The sequence below is a fragment of the Hypanus sabinus genome, chromosome 1, assembly GCF_030144855.1.
Source record: "Hypanus sabinus isolate sHypSab1 chromosome 1, sHypSab1.hap1, whole genome shotgun sequence".
NCBI lineage: Eukaryota > Metazoa > Chordata > Chondrichthyes > Myliobatiformes > Dasyatidae > Hypanus > Hypanus sabinus.
Window position 1 is genome coordinate 154,582,536 of NC_082706.1, and position 19,822 is coordinate 154,602,357.

At 39.1% G+C, this 19,822-nt stretch overlaps 1 long non-coding RNA gene across 1 annotated transcript; it reads right to left on the reverse strand.

The window, feature by feature from the left end:
* Positions 1-1,673: 1,673 nt before the first annotated feature.
* LOC132381087 (uncharacterized) lies at positions 1,674-17,824 on the reverse strand. The gene is made up of 3 exons (XR_009507929.1): positions 17,720-17,824; positions 10,136-10,259; positions 1,674-1,879 (listed from the first exon to the last, which is right to left on the reverse strand). It is a non-coding gene; the product is annotated as an uncharacterized LOC132381087 (long non-coding RNA).
* Between the last annotated feature and the right edge of the window lie 1,998 nt (positions 17,825-19,822).

The following is a 19,822-nucleotide window of genomic DNA, read 5'->3' on the forward strand; positions in this document are numbered from 1 at the left end:
CAAATATTTCCATGAAGGATTTCAATATTTGAGACAGATGTTTCCCAGAAAAACTGATGCCAAGATTCAAACAGGTCCACAATTGTCCACAATTCAAACAGGTCATCAGTGACAGGAAACTCAAAGAACTTCTAGTGGGACCGGAGAAAACCACATGGGAGGCATTCAGTAATGTTATTGAAAAATTTCTTGGCATCTACAGAGCACCAAACTATATGCAGCTGGTTTGCAACATGTTTCAAGCATACAAAACCATGAAGTGCAACATGTCACTGAAGATCCATGTTCTGCATTCCCATTTGGACTTCTCTGCAAATCTAGCATTGTCAGTGACAAGCATGGTGAAAGGTTTCACCAGCACATTGCAGTCACGGAGAAAGGATGTCAGGGTAACTGGAATCCATCAATACTGACTGATTATTGTTGGACACTTAAGCCAGAAACCTCAGACTCTGAGTGCAAATGAAAATCATCAACAAAACATTTTTAGTTTAGTTGAACTATTGCAAAGCATCAGTATTGTTATGCAATTAAACATATTATATTCAATAAAAGTTTATTTCTTCTTTATCCAAATTCCTATGTGATATAATAGTCTGAAATTACACTTGTGTTCAGTCTCAAGTGGTCTTAACCACAAAAAAATTCTGAGGAAGCAGCACATCCAAAAATCTTTACTGTCCAATGTCATTTGTCGATCTAATCCATCAACTCATTATTTCATCGGCACTGTTGTGTGGTTATTCGTCTCACTGTAAGAAGTATACAGTAATTGATCAAGGTAGTAGGGAACCAAACTCTGCCATGGATGGTCCCAAGCCTGGCTATGAAAGGAGGGTTGTTGGGGGCTAGGCACCCCATCCTGTAAAAACACAGAGCTACAGAAACGCCAACAGAAGCTCCAAAGGCCTCATCCTTGTGAAGATGAGCTTTCCCTGCAGACAACTTGAAAGACTAGCCCAAGGCAGTGGACTCTCGTGAGCTGCTGTCATTGGCCTATCGCCAAGTGGGAATGATGGGGTTAAATAAGTAAGTAGGCAACCAGTCAACTTGGCTTTGTGGAGAGAATTGTGCATTACTAAATGACAAAAAACAATCAGTAATATCATGCAATTGGAATACAAAAAGAAATATTCAGATTGGCATGAATTCTGGAGCCTTTTATTTGGATTAACAATATCTTGCCAGGTATTGCACATTTTAACAGTCTGCATCTGCTGTGAGATGTTATTCTCTCGACAGATGCATTCTCTGTATGAGCTTTCATAATCATTTGAATGTTCAACCAGATGTAGAGTACATTGAAACTGTAACAACATTTCACACAATATAAAAACATGAACTCAGGCATTAAAGTAAATAATGCAAGGCACTCACATGGCTGATGAAAGGATTAAATACACTCTGTGATATTGAGTTAGTCTTCATCAACAATGGTCTGTAAAACCGATAGAAACTGTTGATGGCAAGAGCAAAATTAAAGTTTGTTTTTTTAAAAAAAAGCTGCACATTTATGGTCTGTTGAAGAATTTCTGATAGAATCAGAATCAGAATCAGGTTTATTATCACTGATATGTGATGTGAAATTTGTTAACTTATCAGCAGCAGTTCAATGCAATATATAACATTGAAAAGAGAAAAAAGTTTTAAAATAATAAATAAATAAATCGATTACAGTAATTGTATATTGAATAGAGTAAAAACATGCAAAAATAGAAATAGTGCATATTTAAAAGTGAGATAGTGTCCGAGGGTTCAATGTCCATTTAGGAATTGGATGGCAGAGAGAAAGAAGCTGTCCCTGAGTCGTTGAGTGTGTGTCTTCAGGCTTCTGTACCTCCTACCTCATGGCACAAACCTGCAGTCAGACTGGAATCATCTGAAATGTAAAGGCAGGGAAAGGTCATGCAACAGTAAAGGAGAAAGTCACATGGATGAAGAGCAACAGTCTCAGCACTAGTTTACAGTAAAAGATTAGCAGATTATTTATGATACATTTTGATAGCCTTTTTAAGTCCCAGCCCAATGTAAAATAAAATAATTTGTGGCAACAAACAATTCCCTGGTAATCATCCTCCATGACGAGCACTCAGCTGTTTCCATATTTTATATACATTTCAAAATCTTGGCAATTCATGTCCTTAATTTGTACTATTGATGTAATTTATTAAACTTGCAGAGCAAAGGTGCAAATACTATTCACCTTAGTATTTAATATTGGAATCAGAAGATTTATATGATCTATAGAGAAATCAGAGTTCCTTCAAAGTTAATTGTGGTTTTACCCTTGCTACCTTGTCACCATTCTTTTCCACCTACAAAAACATTCTGGTTTTCTATGTTTTTTTTAAATTCTGCTCCAAACAGCTGTCTCTTTCTCAGCTTCCTGTATATTATACACAACCTTTATTGCTGTGATGCTTCAACACATTTCAACTCTTTCCCACATCCAATACTTGCAATGTCAAACAACATAGACTTTAGATTGTGCCTACATCTCCTGCTACATTATACATCGACCCTAGTTCCAAACATTTAGGAAAAGTGCAGTGAGAGATGGTCCCTGTTAGAAATACAACCTTGTTTATGTGTAGCATTACGCTCCATAATATCATTCCATTATCCAGGTGTCTTTATTTGTCTCAAACCTGTCAATAATATTCAGTATTTTTGCAAGAGGTAGAATGCAACCTAGCACCAAGGTACTTGTCTTCTAACATTGCACCTACAGCAAATGCAAGCTACCAAATACAATTTTAAGGTGTCACATAGTAGGCAACCATTGATCCCAGGGGATCATGGGTTTGTGCCTCTGGTGGACTGTGTCCTCTCCAGGGCACAAGCTTGGGTGGGAAGATTTGAAGAACCAGCCTCTCTCCATGCCACTTATGTAGTCCAAGGGAAGGGTAATTGCAGATACAGCTTGGCACCACTGTCATCACAGAGGTTGCCAGAGTGAGTTGTAAACAACATCAATCTGTCTTAAGGACCCTGGCTCTGGATTTCTTCCTCGGGTTCACTCCGGAAGCCTTTCCCATGCGTATGTATGGATGCAGGGCAGCGGAGGTTTAAAATCAGAGTTTTCCTTCTCCTAGACGGGCTGCTGTCCAAGGCTGATGAGCCCCATCTGCCCGAACGAGTCACATATGCATTGTAATACTATCCTGATGGTAATCTATGGCCATTTTAAAGATATAATACAGGCTGAGTACCCCTTATCCAAAATGCTTAGGGTTGGAAGTACTTCAGATTTTGGAATTTTATGAGATAGCTTGGGATCGCCACCATTCCGACTCTGAATTTACGTGCTACTGGTATGCAGTCTTTGTCTTACACTTGTTCATCACACATACTGTGGGGTGGCAGAGTAGCAGAGTGGTTAGCACAATGCTTTTTACAGTTCATTTGATCCAGGTTCAATTCAGGCAGCTGTCTATAAGGAATTTGTTTATTCTCCCCATGACAGCATGGGTTTCTTTCAGGTGCTCCAGTTTTCGCACAATGCAAAGACATACCAGTTGGTAGGTTAATTGATCATTGTAAATTGTCCCATGATTAGGCTGGTGTTAAATCAGGGGTTTCTACGTGGCATGACTTGAAGTGCCAAAATGGCCTATTCTGCTCTGTATGCAGGCAAGATAATTTGATTCCAAAATAATTAGTCTATTGATCATTACGGAATGTCTCTCTGGTGCTTTCCACTTTCTCCCCTCTCCCTGCCCCCTTCCCTCTCTCATTCTGCCATGGAGACCCATATCAGGTTTATCATCACTCACGTTAAGTCATGAAATTGGTTTTATTTTGTTTGCAGCAGCACTACTGTGCAATACAAAAAATTACCACAGTACTATGCAAAAGTCTTGGGCACACTAGCTAATGTATACATATGTACCTAAGACTTTTGCATAGCACTTAACAGGAAAAATATTACATATCATTAATATAATGTGTGCATTAATATAACAAAGCAGCAGAGTAGCATTGGGGAATACCTGAATCAGCTGTAGAACAACAATAAACAGCAGCAAGTTTTCAGTCTCCATCTACAATGCCGTGTTTTGATTCAAATGTAAATTACTCTTAAGGTTTTACATCCATTATAAAAATAGTCAGCCTTATAGACTTGATTTGGAGTTAGATTTTCATCAGTGACAATCTTTGCAAACTTATCAATGAATTTATCTGCTGCTTCATGATCAACAGATACTTTATATTTAAAGACTTGCAAATCTTTAAAAATTTAATGTTGTGGCTTTTCTTAAATTTCTCCAACCAGTCTCCTGAATATTGACAATTCGTTGTTCAGTGCAATACATTTTATCTTGTTTCATGATCAGCATATCAATAAATGGCATATGCTCGTTCTTTCAATACATGATCGAGATCTTCATTTTTCACTTTATGCAGTGTCTTTCTATTTTTCATTAAATATCGCTTCTCAGACCTGCACATTGCCTGGGAACCTCCCCAGTGCCTTGTGGAATTTTCCATTTGTGACTTTATGTAACCATTCAAAAGAATTTCAGAACTCAGAGGTTTTCCAATTATGGAAATTTGGATAAGGGGCACTCAACCTGTATTACAGTTTGGAACTGCAGCTTTAATTTTTGTTCTTTTTTCCCAAAAATGAATGGCATTCGTTACACTGGACAGATAACTTCAGGTAATGGATTCAGTTCACCTATTAAAAGATAACAATTTAGCCCTTAAGTCTCTTTCTTTAGACTGACAAAGATAAAAGAGTTAAACAGATTGCCAGATAATCTACACATAACATTAGGTTTTCAAATCAACCTGGTGTAAAATTACTTGAAAAATATTATAGTAAGCAATTAAGTTTGAAGAATGAATAAGGTATTGTGCTGAGCTTTACATTTGTATTATTTAATATCATTGGAAATATTATTGATTTTTGTATTAAAACTTATGAAAACATCATCCTAAATTGGTAACTACAAATCTGACTTCTTTACATTAATAGAGGCCCACATAGCTGGAGTTTTAAAAACAGGTACAAATGGATGATAAAAAATGGAGGGTTATGAGATAAGGAAGGGTCAGATTGATCTTAGAGTAGGTTAAAAGGTCAGCATGACATCAAGGCCAAAGTGCTGTAATGTTGTATGTTCTCAATGTCCCAGCAAACTGCTTTAAAAATTTTTGAATCCAGTAACTGAGAAGGATTTAAAAATCTACAAACACTTCAAATACCCAATAAAAATTATTGAGGTCACCAGTAGATGCAATTTCAGTACTGAACTTCAGGAACTAAATGGCATTGTAATGCATCCTTTTATTTTTAATTGAGGAAGGCAATTATGGTCACAAATTCTTAATGTGGAAATGAAAGCTCAGGCCTCAGTGAGTACAATGAGTTTAGTTTTGAGACATTGATGAAGATTCAGTTTTGCAAGAGGATTTGATTAATGGATTTTTGTTCAGAATCTGCGAACTTTCATAAGTTAATGAAACACTGCTATTTTTTTTACATTCAGATTCATTGATTACAACATATTATCAATCTTTTAATGTTTACTAAAGGACATGAGAGTATTCAAGTTATTTCCATTTGTTAATGTACAAAACATTGGAGTTTCTGTTCAAGGCTAATCTAAAGCATTTTACCACATAGTATTAGACTTCGGTCGATAGGCATCAATACTTGTCTGTTCAAACAGAGCTTTTGTGCTAAATATGAAATAAATCCAAGTCGCATTCTCAAGCTATAAACTTTATTGCTGATACTATCAAAAGCCAAGTACTTATGGTTGTGAGATTAATCTGGACTGACTGATCACCACAGTTTCTCCAGCACAGGCCTGAAACTACAAATGACTTAGAAAGAACATTGCAGTCACCTTCAATGGTATGAACATGACATTTCAGTCTACTTTTAATTCATCACAAACGTCACACAACATTGTTCATTAAGTGTAAATCTGTGCAACAGCACATAGCAATCAATCAAACTAACTTGATGCTGCAAATAAACCAGAGTGCCTTGTTTACTACAACAAATTTATAATACTAGTACTATTAAAAACGCTACCAATAATTTTAAGTTAGAAAGGAGAAAGAAATTTGCAGTTCATTTTTTTATATTTTGTCCATACACAGACTGGGATAAAAAAAGAAACCACAAGCAGAAGTGATGCTCAGAAATGTGAACAAATCTGTTGATGTATCAAAAGTATGAAGAGACTTACAAAATCTAGTCCTGTGATGCATATTATATCTGCAGTTTGTTATGATCTTCTTCAAAAGATTCTGCACAGAATAAAGTATGTCAACCTATAATAGGTTTTACTGTGACAGTCACTCAAATTTCCACTCATCCTTTCAACTTTTTCTGGTGAATTCAAAATTATACATGGGAATGAATGTCTAAAATTAAATTTAGATCAGTATTTGTTTTATTCAATCCAATTGTGTCAGTAAGATATTTATTGTACACCTGTCAGTGATAGTGCTTGAAAGAAGATGTCTAAAGAAAATAACACTTTTCATCGATAAGTTTGCAGTTTATAATCCGAAGGAATGAAATTGTTTTAAAACACAGTAAACAATGATTTCCTGTAATGGACAAGTTCATCATCAGAACTCTAAATGTCTTACCTATTGGATACAGTATTTACATTCTACTTCACACTTTACAATATCCAGACTTCAAGGACATATTGTAGAATTAACATATTAATTTCATACTCATGCATTGTGAACACAGCTTTTATGATATTATTGAGGAAATTTACAACCAAATCTTGACTGTGTTGAATGAACTAAGGAGTTTCACTGAAACCAGACTGAGGTGGGATGAAGGTCAAATAATATTTTCAGCAGTGCTTCTTCATTTATGCCAAAAAAGTTGGCCACTTCACTTCTCAAAAATTATTATCTGAAAGAAATTTAGCTTTTGGTATTAATTTCTGTTCCAGATGTCACAAATTCTGAGTATTAGGTGCAAAATAACTCATTGACATAAAGTAAAGAAAGACCAAATGTTGAGAGCAAGAATATTCCTGCTCTGCAAGGCCTTATGGCCCACTCCAGGAAGGTGCAATAAAATCAAGGGCAGAGATATCAATATCATAAAATTATTTTCAGATAAGTCAAGATATTCTCTTCTAAGCAAAACCAGAGATCAGATATGAACAAACACATGATAATAAAGATAATGCTGTAGGATATTCAAAATTTCTTGAAAAGAAAAACAACCACTCAGCTCAATATATCAGTCAACTTCCATATAGCAAGTTTAAGATCAGCAAATGTCCAATTTCTGAATCGATGCTAAACTGTTTTGTACATTAATGGTATGACCACAGTATACTATTTTGCCTTTTTTTTAACTTGACCACCTTCTCCACTTCCAACGAAAAATATGTGCCACACTTTCTTTTAAACTTGAATACTTCACTGTGCTTCAACTGGTAGGTAGTCATCTCAAGGTTATTTTAAAACTTTCTCATCACCATTGCTATGGTTTGTAATTCCAAGACATAAAACTAATTGAAAGCAAAACATGGAAGCCAGAGGTAACTCTTGTACATTTAGTTTCTTTACATTAATTGGGTACGCCCATGTGACACGGTGGAATATATGACATATACCATTTGTGTACTTTTACCTGTAACCAGTAATGAATTATGGAAAGAACAAAGAATGCTTAATCAAATAAGGTATTTTCAACATTACTCAAATATTAATTACACAACAGATAAGTTACATCCTCATCTCACGATTCAGAGTTGAATCTGCCAGCCTTTGCACCGGTGTACACAGTCTCCACTACCACTGATTTGATCTTAGCCAAAATTTGTCAGCAAGTCTGGATCATTGAATGATGGAGAGAAGAAGATAGTTCAAAACTAATAATGGTTCGCTGTTCAAACTAATAATGGGACATTAGGAAGTAGTGCAGTGAGGATCAAGACTTGGTACACTAAATAATATGGTACGCAGTTAACAATAAATACCAGTTTCTCAAAATTAAGTGCTATGATTGAACATGAAATCAATGTCCCTACTGCTTCTATGAATTTTCACATTTCCCAAGTAAACAGCTGCTCTGAACTAGAGGTTAATTACCTCTGACCAAAACCAACATACCCTCCACCAGCATTTTGTGTGTGTTGCTTGAATTTCTAGCATCTGCAGATTTCCTCGTGTATACCCTCCACATACAGTATATCTAATTATATACCTCACCAAGGGGATAGAGTAGGCAGATAGATTTTAGCTCTGGTCCACTAATGGATTTCCCACTTCAAGCACTGCTTTGGTAATTGGCCACTTTGATACATCACTGGCTGCAGCCGATAGAGGAAAAATATTTCTGTGCTTTCAAAGCAGTCTGTCTGGGTGGAGATGAAATTGGATGAATAGATTAGCAATGTCTATTCAAGAAATTTATATGACAAGCAAAAGAATAATAGAATATGGTGTCTAAACCCAGAGTAACATGAGCGTTAATCTGTTGGTTGCATAAATTGGAAAAGAAACAAAAGAACAAATGAAGTAAGAGCAGGAGATGTTGCTCCTTACCTTGGTCATCTAACTTAGGCTAGGGAAATGACCACTCAAATCATAATTAATTCAAACTTGTAATTTTATTATCCACGTAAGTGGATAACTTAAATATCCATTTATTTAAGGGCCAATAATTCCTAAACTTTATTGTTCCTTGCAGACTAATACTCACTCAAACTACTTTTCACACATACACCAAGACAGGGGATCTCCCATTGGCCAAACAACTGACCCTCCTTTTCCTTACGCCTGGCATGCGGGTCTTCCTTGCTCATCCTCACTCATTAGTCTTGTGAGTTCTCTATAGGCCAATGAATCATAAGATTACAGTGACATGGGCAATTAACCAAGAAATATCAGAAACAAGGGAAAATCTGCAGATGCTAGAAATCCAAGCAACACACACAAAATGCTGGAGGAACTCAGCAGGCCAGGCAGAATCTGTGGAAGAAAGCACAGTTTCTGGCTGAGAGCCCTCAGCAGAAATATCAGATATATGTAAGAATGGAGTGACGGTTGCCATGGGGAACTTCATAGAATACATCCACGATTGCTTTCTTGAACAGCATGTTAGTGAACCGAAAAAGGACAATGCTTAGATCTGGTCCTGTGCAAAGAGACGTATAAAATTAATGAGATTGTAACTAGAGAGCTTCTTGCAGAGAGAGACCATAGTGTGATTGAATTTCTCATACAAATGGACTGTGCAATAGTTTGATATAAAACCAGCACTTTATAACCGAAGAAGGGAGACTACAATGGGATGAGGGAGGAGCTGGCCAGCATAGACTAGAAATATGGGCTTTGTGGTGAGACAGTTCAAAGGTTCATTTTATTATCAAGGTATACAACTCTGAAGTTCTTCAGTTCTCCAGGTAGCCATGAAATCAAGAAAGAAAAGAAAGGCGGCATGATCATCAAATCCCACCACCCTGCAAAAAAAAATACAAAAACAGAGAGGCACATCAACCCCCCAAACCCATCCTCCCACAAAATAAAACAAGAAAATACATCAGGCACATCGACCCTCAAATTTCTCCTCCCTCACAAAAAAAAGGAACAAAACGGATCTGGCACAAATCCCTTCCATCGCACAAAAATGAACAGAGCGGATCAGACAGGTCAACCCCCAAATCCTTCCTACTGTGCAAATAAAATAAACAACCAAAATGTATCTGGCACCATCCACCCCCAAATCCCCCTCCCCACACAAAACAAAACTGAGAAGATCAGGCGTGAAAACAGAGAATATAAAATCTTTAAAATTGTAACAGAAGATTTTATAGTCCAAGTCCACATCCAAAATGCAGAAAAAAAAATTAGCAACACTCTCCACAGCAGCAGGCCCTCCTCTCTCTGGTAGGGTAGCAGAGCGATCAAAAGACAGGCAGCTAGTGCTCACCCTCCACACTCACTTCGATGCATACATCACCCTCATCACTTTAGGCAGCAAACAATGGAGTCTTTAATTGGCCAAATAGAGCCAAACATCATCTTGCAGCCTACCAGCTACAAGGTTCGTGCCCACTGCCTCTGCCACTTGGAATCCTCTCTGAGACTGCTGAGCACTGGAACACCCAAACAATCTCCAAGCATCCCCACTCACCTTGATGTTTCAATTGTCCTCATTGCTTTAATCAGCAAATAATGGAAACTATAATCGGTGAAATGGGGTCAAACATCAGCTTGTGCACCAGGTCCCCTGGTCCTCATGGAATGCATTCCAGGTACTGAAAGAAATGGTAGAAGTTATAGTAATTGTGTTTATAATAATTTGCCAAATATTTCTGGACTCTGTGCAGGTCCCAGCAGAGTGGAAGACGGTGAATATCATGGCACTGTTTAAAAGGATGCAGACAGAAGACAAGTAGTTAGTTTAGCACCTGTAGTCAGGAAAATGCTTTAAGGTCTCATTAAAGAAGACATAGAAAGACATCTGGATAGAAACCACAACATGAATTCATGAAGGGTAGCTCCTGTTTGACAAACACTGGAGTTCTTTGAGGATATAACTAGTACAGTGGATAGAGGGGAAAGTGTGGATTTTGTATACATGGATTTCCGGAAAGCTTTTGATAAGGTGCTGAGTAAAAGACTTAACCATAAGATAAGGATACATGGAGTTGAGGTAATGTACTAGAATGGATAGAGGATTGGTTAACCAATAAAAGGCAGAGAATTGGGATAAATGGGTGTTTCTCTGGTTGGCAGTCAGTGGTGAGCAAAGTGCTGCAGGGGTTGGTGATGGGCCCACAACTGCTTACAATATACATTAACAGTTTGGAAGAGGGGACTGCGTGTAGTGTATCTAAGTTTGCCGATGACACGAAATTGAGTGGACAATCAAATTCTGCAGAGGATGCAGAGAGTCTGTAGAGTGATATAGATAGGTTAAATGAATGGCCAAGGGTCTGGCAGATGGTGTAAAATGGTGGTCAATGCAAAGTCAACAAATTTGGAAGGAAATATAGATGATCAGATTACTATTTAAATGGCAAAAGATTGCAGTATTGTGTTGTGCAAAGTGACCTGGGAGTGCTTTGGAATGAATCACAAATGGCTGTTCTGCAGATTCAACAAATGGCCGTGTGCAGTCTCCTTACCTGAAGAAAGATATACTGAATTTGAAGATGATGCAAAGGAGGTCCACTAGGTTGATTGTGTTGTTGAGAGTATTAGCCAATGAGAAGAGAATAAGTCATCAGGGAAAATACTCACTGAATTCAGAAGAATAAGAGGGAATCTTATAGAAACGTATAAAATTATGAAAGAGGTAGATAAAATAGAAGCAAGAAAGTTGTTTCCACCAATGAATGAGATGTAAACTAAGAGATATAGCCTCAAGGTTTGTGGAAATAAATTTTGAATGACGATGAGGAGAACTGCTTTTCCCAGTGAGTAGTGGATTTCTCTATCCAGGGAACTAGTGGAAATTACCTCATTAAATACACATATTTCAGATTTTTGCCTAGCAGGGGAATTAAGGGTGAAGAGGAAAAGGCAAGTAGGTGAAGCTGAGTCCACGGCCATATCATCCATGATCCTATTGAATGGCTTGATGGGCTAGATAGCCTACTCCAGCTATTTTATTATGTTCCTATGATCTTGCTGTTCTTCTCCAAAAATCGTCAATATTATTCTTTTTCCTTCTCAGTTCTGTACGGTTATAATTCAATTTTGTTGGCTCTAATTCATCGGGCCATCCTGTGTCCACCTCACGTGACTACAAGTGGCAATGCCTCACTGTCCTCCTCCCGAGCAAGGGCATGCTTCTGATGTCACTCCTTTGCTTTTTGCTGAATTAGGCAAGTTCAAGTCAGACACTGGGCTCAGGCCACTCCAGTTCAATGACGCCTACTACTCTTACGAGCCTTCAGCCTGATCTTCTGACTTACCAAAGAACATCTCAACTCTTCAAGAAGGGAGGGAAGGAGAAAATGGAGAACTATCGCCCTGTTAGCCTAACGTCAGTCGTGGGGAAGATGCTTGAGTCCATTATTAAGGACGAAATAGTGGCACATCTTGATGGCAGTAATAGGATTAGGCCGAGCCAGCATGGATTTACCAAGGGCAAGTCATGCTTGACTAATCTGGTGGAGTTTTTTGAGGGTGTAACAAGGATGTTAGACGAGGGTAAGCCAGTGGATGTTGTGTACCTAGATTTTCAGAAGGCATTCGATAAGGTGCCACATAGGAGATTGGTGAGTAAAATCAGAGCTCATGGCATTGGGGGCAGGGTTTCAACATGGATAGAAAACTGGTTGGCAGATAGAAAGCAAAGGGTAGCAGTGAATGGGTGTTTCTCGGACTGGCTGGAGGTGACTAGTGGGGTACCACAGGGCTCTGTATTGGGACCACAGCTCTTTATGATTTATGTCAACGATTTAGATGAGGGCATTGAAAACTATATCAGCAAGTTTGCTGATGATACTAAACTGGGTGGCAGTGTGACATGCGAAGAGGACGTTAGGAGAATACAGGGAGACTTGGATAGGCTGAGTGAGTGGGCAGATACTCGGCAGATGTCATTCAATGTGAATAAATGTGAAGTTATCCACTTTGGAAGCAGGAACAAGAGGGCAGAGTATTGTCTGAATGGTGTAGAGTTAGGTAAGGGAGAAATGTAAAGAGACCTAGGATTCCTAGTTCATCAGTCAATGAAGGTGAATGAGCAAGTGCAACAGGCAGTGAAGAGGGCAAATGGAATGTTGGCCTTTATTACAAGGGGAATTGAGTACAAGAGCAAGGATGTCCTTTTGCATTTGTACAGGGCCCTGGTGAGACCGCACCTGGAATATTGTGTACAGTTTTGGTCTCCAGGTTTAAGGAAGGACATTCTGGCAATTGAGGAAGTGCAGCGTAGATTCACTAGGTTGATTCCTGGGGTGGCAGGGCTGTCTTACGCAGAGAGATTGGAGAGATAGGGCTTGTACACACTGGAATTGAGGAGATTGAGAGGGGATCTGATTGAAACGTTTAAGATAATTAAAGGATTTGATAGGATTGAGGCAGGAAATATGTTCCAGATGTTGGGAGAGTCCAGTACCAGAGGGCATGGATTGAGAATAAGAGGTCAGTTATTTAAAACAGAGTTGAGGAAGAACTTTTTCTCCCAGAGAGTTGTGGAGGTGTGGAATGCACTGCCTCGGAAGACAGTGGAGGCCAATTCTCTGGATGCTTTCAAGAAGGAGCTAGATAGATATCTGATGGATAGGGGAATCAAGGGATATGGGGACAAGGCAGGGACTGGGTATTGATAGTGAATGATCAGCCATGATCTCAGAATGGTGGTGCAGACTCGAGGGGCCAAATGGTCTACTTCTGCACCTATTGTCTATTGTCTATCTCACAAAGAAATGATGTCTGGTTAGCTGATGATCAGGAGGACCTTTGTTATGTACATTTTAATTACTTCAAACTTGAAAAAGTTAATTCAGAAAATGACAAACTCTACTTCTTCCACCATCTGGCAAGAACCAAGATACCCAGTTTGTTTACTCGTCCACAAATTTGACATGTTCCAGCCAGCTTTCCCACAGATTTATAATTTATTCAGAGCAACAGAGGAAGCCATTTGCCCCCTCACGGTGCTCCACAAAAGATTATTTTTCTCCATACAGCTTTCTTGGGCCAATTCAATATCTCTTGATTTTCTTAACATCCAAAAATCTATCAATCTCTGTCTTGAATATACTCAGAAACTGAATTTTTATAGCTCTTCTGGATTGAGAATTGAAAAGATACTGGATAAAGAAAATTCTTCTCACCTCTGTCCTGAATGGCCAACTACTTACTTTTAAATGGTAAACAATAATTCTATACACCGACCATAGAAACATCAAATCTGCATTTACTTTCTGAGGAGCATTTATAGGGTCACTGGCCCAGCCTAAACTGGGGCATTGGGGTTAGGGTGGGGTTCAGGGTTAGTGAACTATAGAACAAGGATTTGTATATTACCTTACATTGTAATAATAATTGTGGATTGAATAATAAACAGTTAAAAGATAAAAAGACACTTGGTATTCCATCAATGGACACATTCCACTGAAGACCAAAGGCTCATAAAGAAAAATGAAATGTTACCAATCACTTCATGAGGTTCAAGATACAAATGCCAGGAAACAAGCTTCAGTGGAACAGAACAGATCAGATGCTTTTGGAAATACAGTGCTTGACTTTGGCACTCTACCTGAGGAGACATACCGTATATTTACCTTGAATCAGATACAATGCAGATTTGATCACATGAAACTAGGCCTTAAAGAAGGTAAAAAGGGTTTATAGTTTATTTTTCCTTTGACTTTAGATAGCTGAAAGCTGCCCAATTAAGATATTTAAAATGATAAAGATACAAAGAAATATGCCCCCAGTGGGAGAATTCAACATAAGAAGCCGTGATTGTAAGTATATGCTAAGTTAGAAGTTAATTCAGGAAGAGTTATTTCACACAAAAATAATGGAAATTTGGGGATTTTGTTCCTATCATTCTGAATCTTTCTGAACTTTCCAAAACTGAATAATAATATTTTATTAAGCAAAGTAATGGAGGACCATTAGGAAAAGGTGGGCAAGTGGAGTAGAAGCAATGAATAGTGTGATTAATAGAATGGCAGAAAAGACTGAAGCAACTCTACTTTCTTCGGCATTCTGAAATATGCAAAGGACAAAGGAAGTCACTGTATACTGTAATGGTAAATGTACTCAATTAAAAAATAACAAAAGAGGTTGCCATTCAATTGGAGCTGCTATTTTATCTGCAACAAGGTGCATGAGAGACAATAATGAGCCAGAGCAAAACAATGGAACAGCTAAATCAACCTTCAGAAGCTTAGTTTAAAGGAGGAAGAACTTTATCATAAAAAGAGCTGAATGGTATGATACTGTTTTATAACTTTTCCATAGTAAAATCTCTATAGTCCCATAACATATCATTCCTTTTGTAGGCACATTATAGTAAACCCTAGAGAAATCTAAACCTATAAAATTAATCACATCAGTGTTGTGTTCCTTTGACACGAGGTGAGTGGGTGGATGGGTGGGATGGTGGTGGATGTACGACTCACATTTATTCACAGTGCCTGTTCCTACCTGGAGCATTAAACTGGAACTGCTCTATAAAATTCAGTGATTATTGTTCGTTGCTAGTGAAGGTGACATTTCCCCAAAGGCCTGCAAGGACAGTTATAGAAATTCCATCACATAAATAGACTTTATGTCTTACTGGTGATGCCTGGTGAAAATAATTTAACAGAGATAAGCATAAACCTGTCATGTATTAAATATAGGAGTCAACTTCACTTGATCATTATGCAAATCAAGTTATTCATTTCACGACATAGGGGATGAATGTTAAAAACAGTTTAGTCCATTATTCCTAAGATGACATACAAATGTCAGTTATACTATATGAACCAAAAAGATTTCTCACACATATTTTATGCTATTGTTTTATTCCTCTCTATAGGAATGTTGTACAATACTTAAAAAAATCATAATAACAGTTAAGATGTTTTAGTTCCATTTCAATTTCAATGTTTTTACATAACAAACCATCATAACCCATCAGCAGCAAAATAGAAATTCCACTACAATATCCAGCTGGTGTGATAGACTTAAATCAGAAGGAATGTTGGACAGGAGAGAAGACTTTCTCAGAAAGTTCTGAGAAAAGTAATGTTCCAATTCAGTTCAAACAAAATCTGGAAGAAGCAAATGGAAGGCAAATCATAAATACGAGAAAGTCTGCAGATACAGGAAATCCAGAGCAACAGACAAAATGCTGGAGGAACTCAGCAGGTCGGGCAACATCTATGGAAATGAATAAACAGGATCAGAACCAGGTTTATTAACACCTGTATGTGCTACAAAATTTGTTAACTTAGCAGCAGCAGTACAGTGTGTGTGTGTGTGTGTGTGTGTGTGTGTGTGTGTGTGTGTGTGTGTGTGTGTGTGTGTGTGTGTGTGTGTGTGTGTGTGTGTGTGTGAGTGAGTGTGTGTGTGTTTAGACTGAAAGACTGAATAGTTTAAAATAGTGCAAAAACAGAAATAATAAATATTTAAAAAGTGAAGTAGTGTTTATGGGTTCAATATCCATTTAGGAATCATATGTCAGAGGGGAAAAAGACATTCCTGAATCGTTGAGTGTGTGCCTTCTGCCTTCTGTACCTCCATCCTGATGGTAACAATGCCCTCGGTGATGGGGTCCTTAATATTGGACATTGCCTTTCTGAGGCACCACTCCTTGAAGATGTCTTGGACACTACAGAGCCTAGTATCCATGATGGAGCTGACTAACTTTACAACTTTCTGTAGCTTCTTTCGATCCTGTGCAATAGTCCACCCACCCCCACCCCTTATACCAGACAGTGACACAGCCTGTCAGAATGTTTTTGACAACCAGGAACTTGAAATTGCTCGCTCTCTCCACTTCTGATCCCTCTGTAAGGATTGATTTGTCAATGTTTTAAGCTGAGACCCTTCCTCAGGGTGGCAAAAATGGGTTCAATCAAAGGTGAGAAACAAGAGACCACAAGTGCTGAAATCTGGAGCAGCAAGCTCCATAAACTCTCTTCACAAAGTAGACTAGAACACTGAGTATTGTCTGGATGACAGAGATGAGAAGAAATTTCTTCCTCCATTAGGTAACTCTCAACCCTAGAGAGCTGCATACTCAGTTGCAATAAGTCAATCCTTGGTTTGTACAAGCCAAGACCCAATTCATGCTGGGAGAAATCACCACTGACAACACCAAATATTTCTAAGTGGTTAGCATCTCTCAGCAACTCCACGGCCACGAGAGTGCTGAGTTTACTAGAGCACCTGCCTGAATACAATAAATACTGACCACTGAAAACTCACTTCTTACAGACTTTGGGACTATCAGAGTTTGAACGCACCAGACAGTTGCTCTCCTTGCCTGGCCTGGGGATGCTAGGCCTTCAGAGCTACTACACCACATGCTGCGGCTCCTGGGGAAATCACCATCCTTGTTTTATTTTTAAAGAACTCTTCATGCAGCAAGTGCCTGATATAGTTTGCATAGCCCTTACTAATGTACCTGTGAGGAACTATAGGGAGCTTGCTAAAATGGCTGATAGTCTACTCTCGGTGCGGTAGAGGTGCTTAATTCCTCCTTCTGTCCCTGCCTTAATAAGCCCCGTCAGCAGGGCCTCCAACACATGCATGTCTGCAGCAGTGAAACAAATGCCAAGTCTGTGCTTTAGCACGTTCGCTTTGGTGAGAATGCCACAAAGTGCCGACTGCCCGCATGAGTTTACTCAACTGCTGGACAAATTCCCACATCTCACCAAGCCCACATTCTCAAGTACAGTCACATAACATAGGGGGTCAAGCACCACATTTCCACAACTGGCCCAGCAGTCAATGCCCACGCACATAGACTGGACCAGAAATGCTGGCAAACGCAAAGGCTGAGCTTACCAACATGGAAAGGGTTTGCATTGTACGCCAGTCGAATAGCCACAGGGCTCCTGCTCCTCCTCATGGTCCCTAAGTCAGATGGTGGTTGCCGCCCATTTGGTGTCTCTCCGACACCTTAACAAGATCACTACCATCCCCTTCCCCCCCACCCCTTACCAGGTCCTACACATCCAAAACTTCTCAGCAAGCGCAGCCGGTAAGTTTGTTTTTACTAAAGTTTACTTACTTATGGGATACTATCACGTACCTGCGTGCTTGGAGGACTTTCACAAAATGGTTGTACATCGCCAGTGGACCTCTTTGAGTTTCTGTGTATACTGTTTGGACTGAAAAATACAGCATTAGACATTCCAATGGCTGATGGACTCTGTATTAAATAACTTAATGTTCTTTTTGTCTATCTGAATGACATACTTGTCACCAGTGCATCCAAATCTGAACAGATATCTCATCCCCGCACACTTTTTTGCATGCTTAACCCAATATGGGTTGATTATCAGTCCTGCTAAATGCTAGTTTGGGTTGTCAACCACCGAGTTTCTCGGCTATCGCATCTCTACAGAAGGTGTGAAACTCTCCCATCAAAAGTAGCCATTATGGATTTCCCACCACCTCACACAACTAAAAAACTACAAGGTATGGTGAATTTCTATTACCGCTTCAGTTAATGCGCTGCTGAACTTATGATCCCACTATATAGCGTCTTTAAAGGCAATTCCCCAATCACGTGCTTGATTGGTCAGCGGACATGAACAGGATACTTGATGACATCAAACGAGTTCTTTCCAATGCAACCCTACTGACACATCCACTCCCCCGGCGCTTCAGAACGTGCTGTGGGCGATGTGCGCAAACAGCTAGTTGGAAGCGTGTGGCAGCCACTCGCCTTTTTCAACTGACGGCTTCAACCCCTGAAAGGAGATACTGCACATTGGACCACGAGCTTCTCGGTCTGTTCACCATTCTTGTTTTCTACTTGAGGGTCACCATTTCACAACGTTCATTGATCCCACTGAGGTTCAGGACAGCTCCAAAAGAACCCCTGCAGTCTTCCTTGGCTGAGATGGTATACAAACAGCTGAAATCCAGGTGATTTTATTCCTGATGCCACGACCGCCTGGTCAGCCTCTCAACAGCATTCCACCCTCCTCAGTAAACTCAATTCCTTTACACCTATTCCTACCTCCCATCAAGGCATACAGCACTCTCGGGTTCCTGTTCACCTACATTCTGCCTCATTTGTTTTTGCTTTGAAGGGGATGCACACCAACATCCCCTTTAGCCAACTTGCGATGGCCCATTCTACAGTTTGGAACAGAGAAAAAAGACTTTTATCATTGACAGGAAGGGTAAACCTTAATGTATTTTGGTAGATTGCCTTAAACTGATCCACCAAGATTTGGAGGATTCCACTACCATGCAACTGGCGTCGCAACATGACTGTGGGCATGTCAAAACAGCTCTGGATGAGCCAACCATGGAATATAAGACCCAGGCTAGGCAGCTCACCCGAGCCCTGCACAGGCTCACAATGTTGGTTTTGGTGAATTCTGGGGTGTTGGTGTAAGGGGTAGAAAAATATGCATAACTTACAACCACCAATGTTGTGCTGGGGTTCAATTTAAGAGCCTGGTCTGTTGTGATTATGTAATGATGTGAAGTTTTTTTTTACAATACCTTATTTTCTAGGTCTGGTTGACAATAAAGGAGTTGTTACTGTTTCCCTTAAGTGTAAAAACACCTCTGCCATTATATTTTCAAAAACCTGCAGGTCATGCTATAATCTTTCCTGTAATTCCTTGGGCTTGTAGCTTGTTAAGCCGTCTCATGTGTAGCACGTTGTCAAATGCCTTCTGAAAATCCAAGTGCGCAACATCAACCTATTCTCCTTTGTCTGTCCTGCTTGTTATTTCTTCAAAGCATTCCAACAGATTTGTCAGGGATACTTCCCTTGAGGAAACCATACTGACTACGGCCTGTTACATATTCCGGCAACAATAAATATATGAGTTCGGCAAGGGTTTTTATAACAAACAACACTTTTATTAAACACTGAAACAAACCCCCCAAAAGTAAACAAACACTAATGTAACCGGAAAAAGCTGCTGTGTGGCAGCTTAAACAGTTCTTAAAGCGATGTTGCAAAAACAGTTCTTTTAAGTAGTATTGCCAAAAGTTCGAAATGCTCACAGTCCAGTTAAAGGAGAGACTTTATAAGATGATTTAAATTCTCTTTCACGTCGTTTTGCTTCGATCCCCGACGTCGAACTTTTCCCACGAAGAATTTACGAAACAAAACAGCTTAAAGGCACTGGCCTTTCCTTTATCACACTGTCCTCAATCTTCTGCT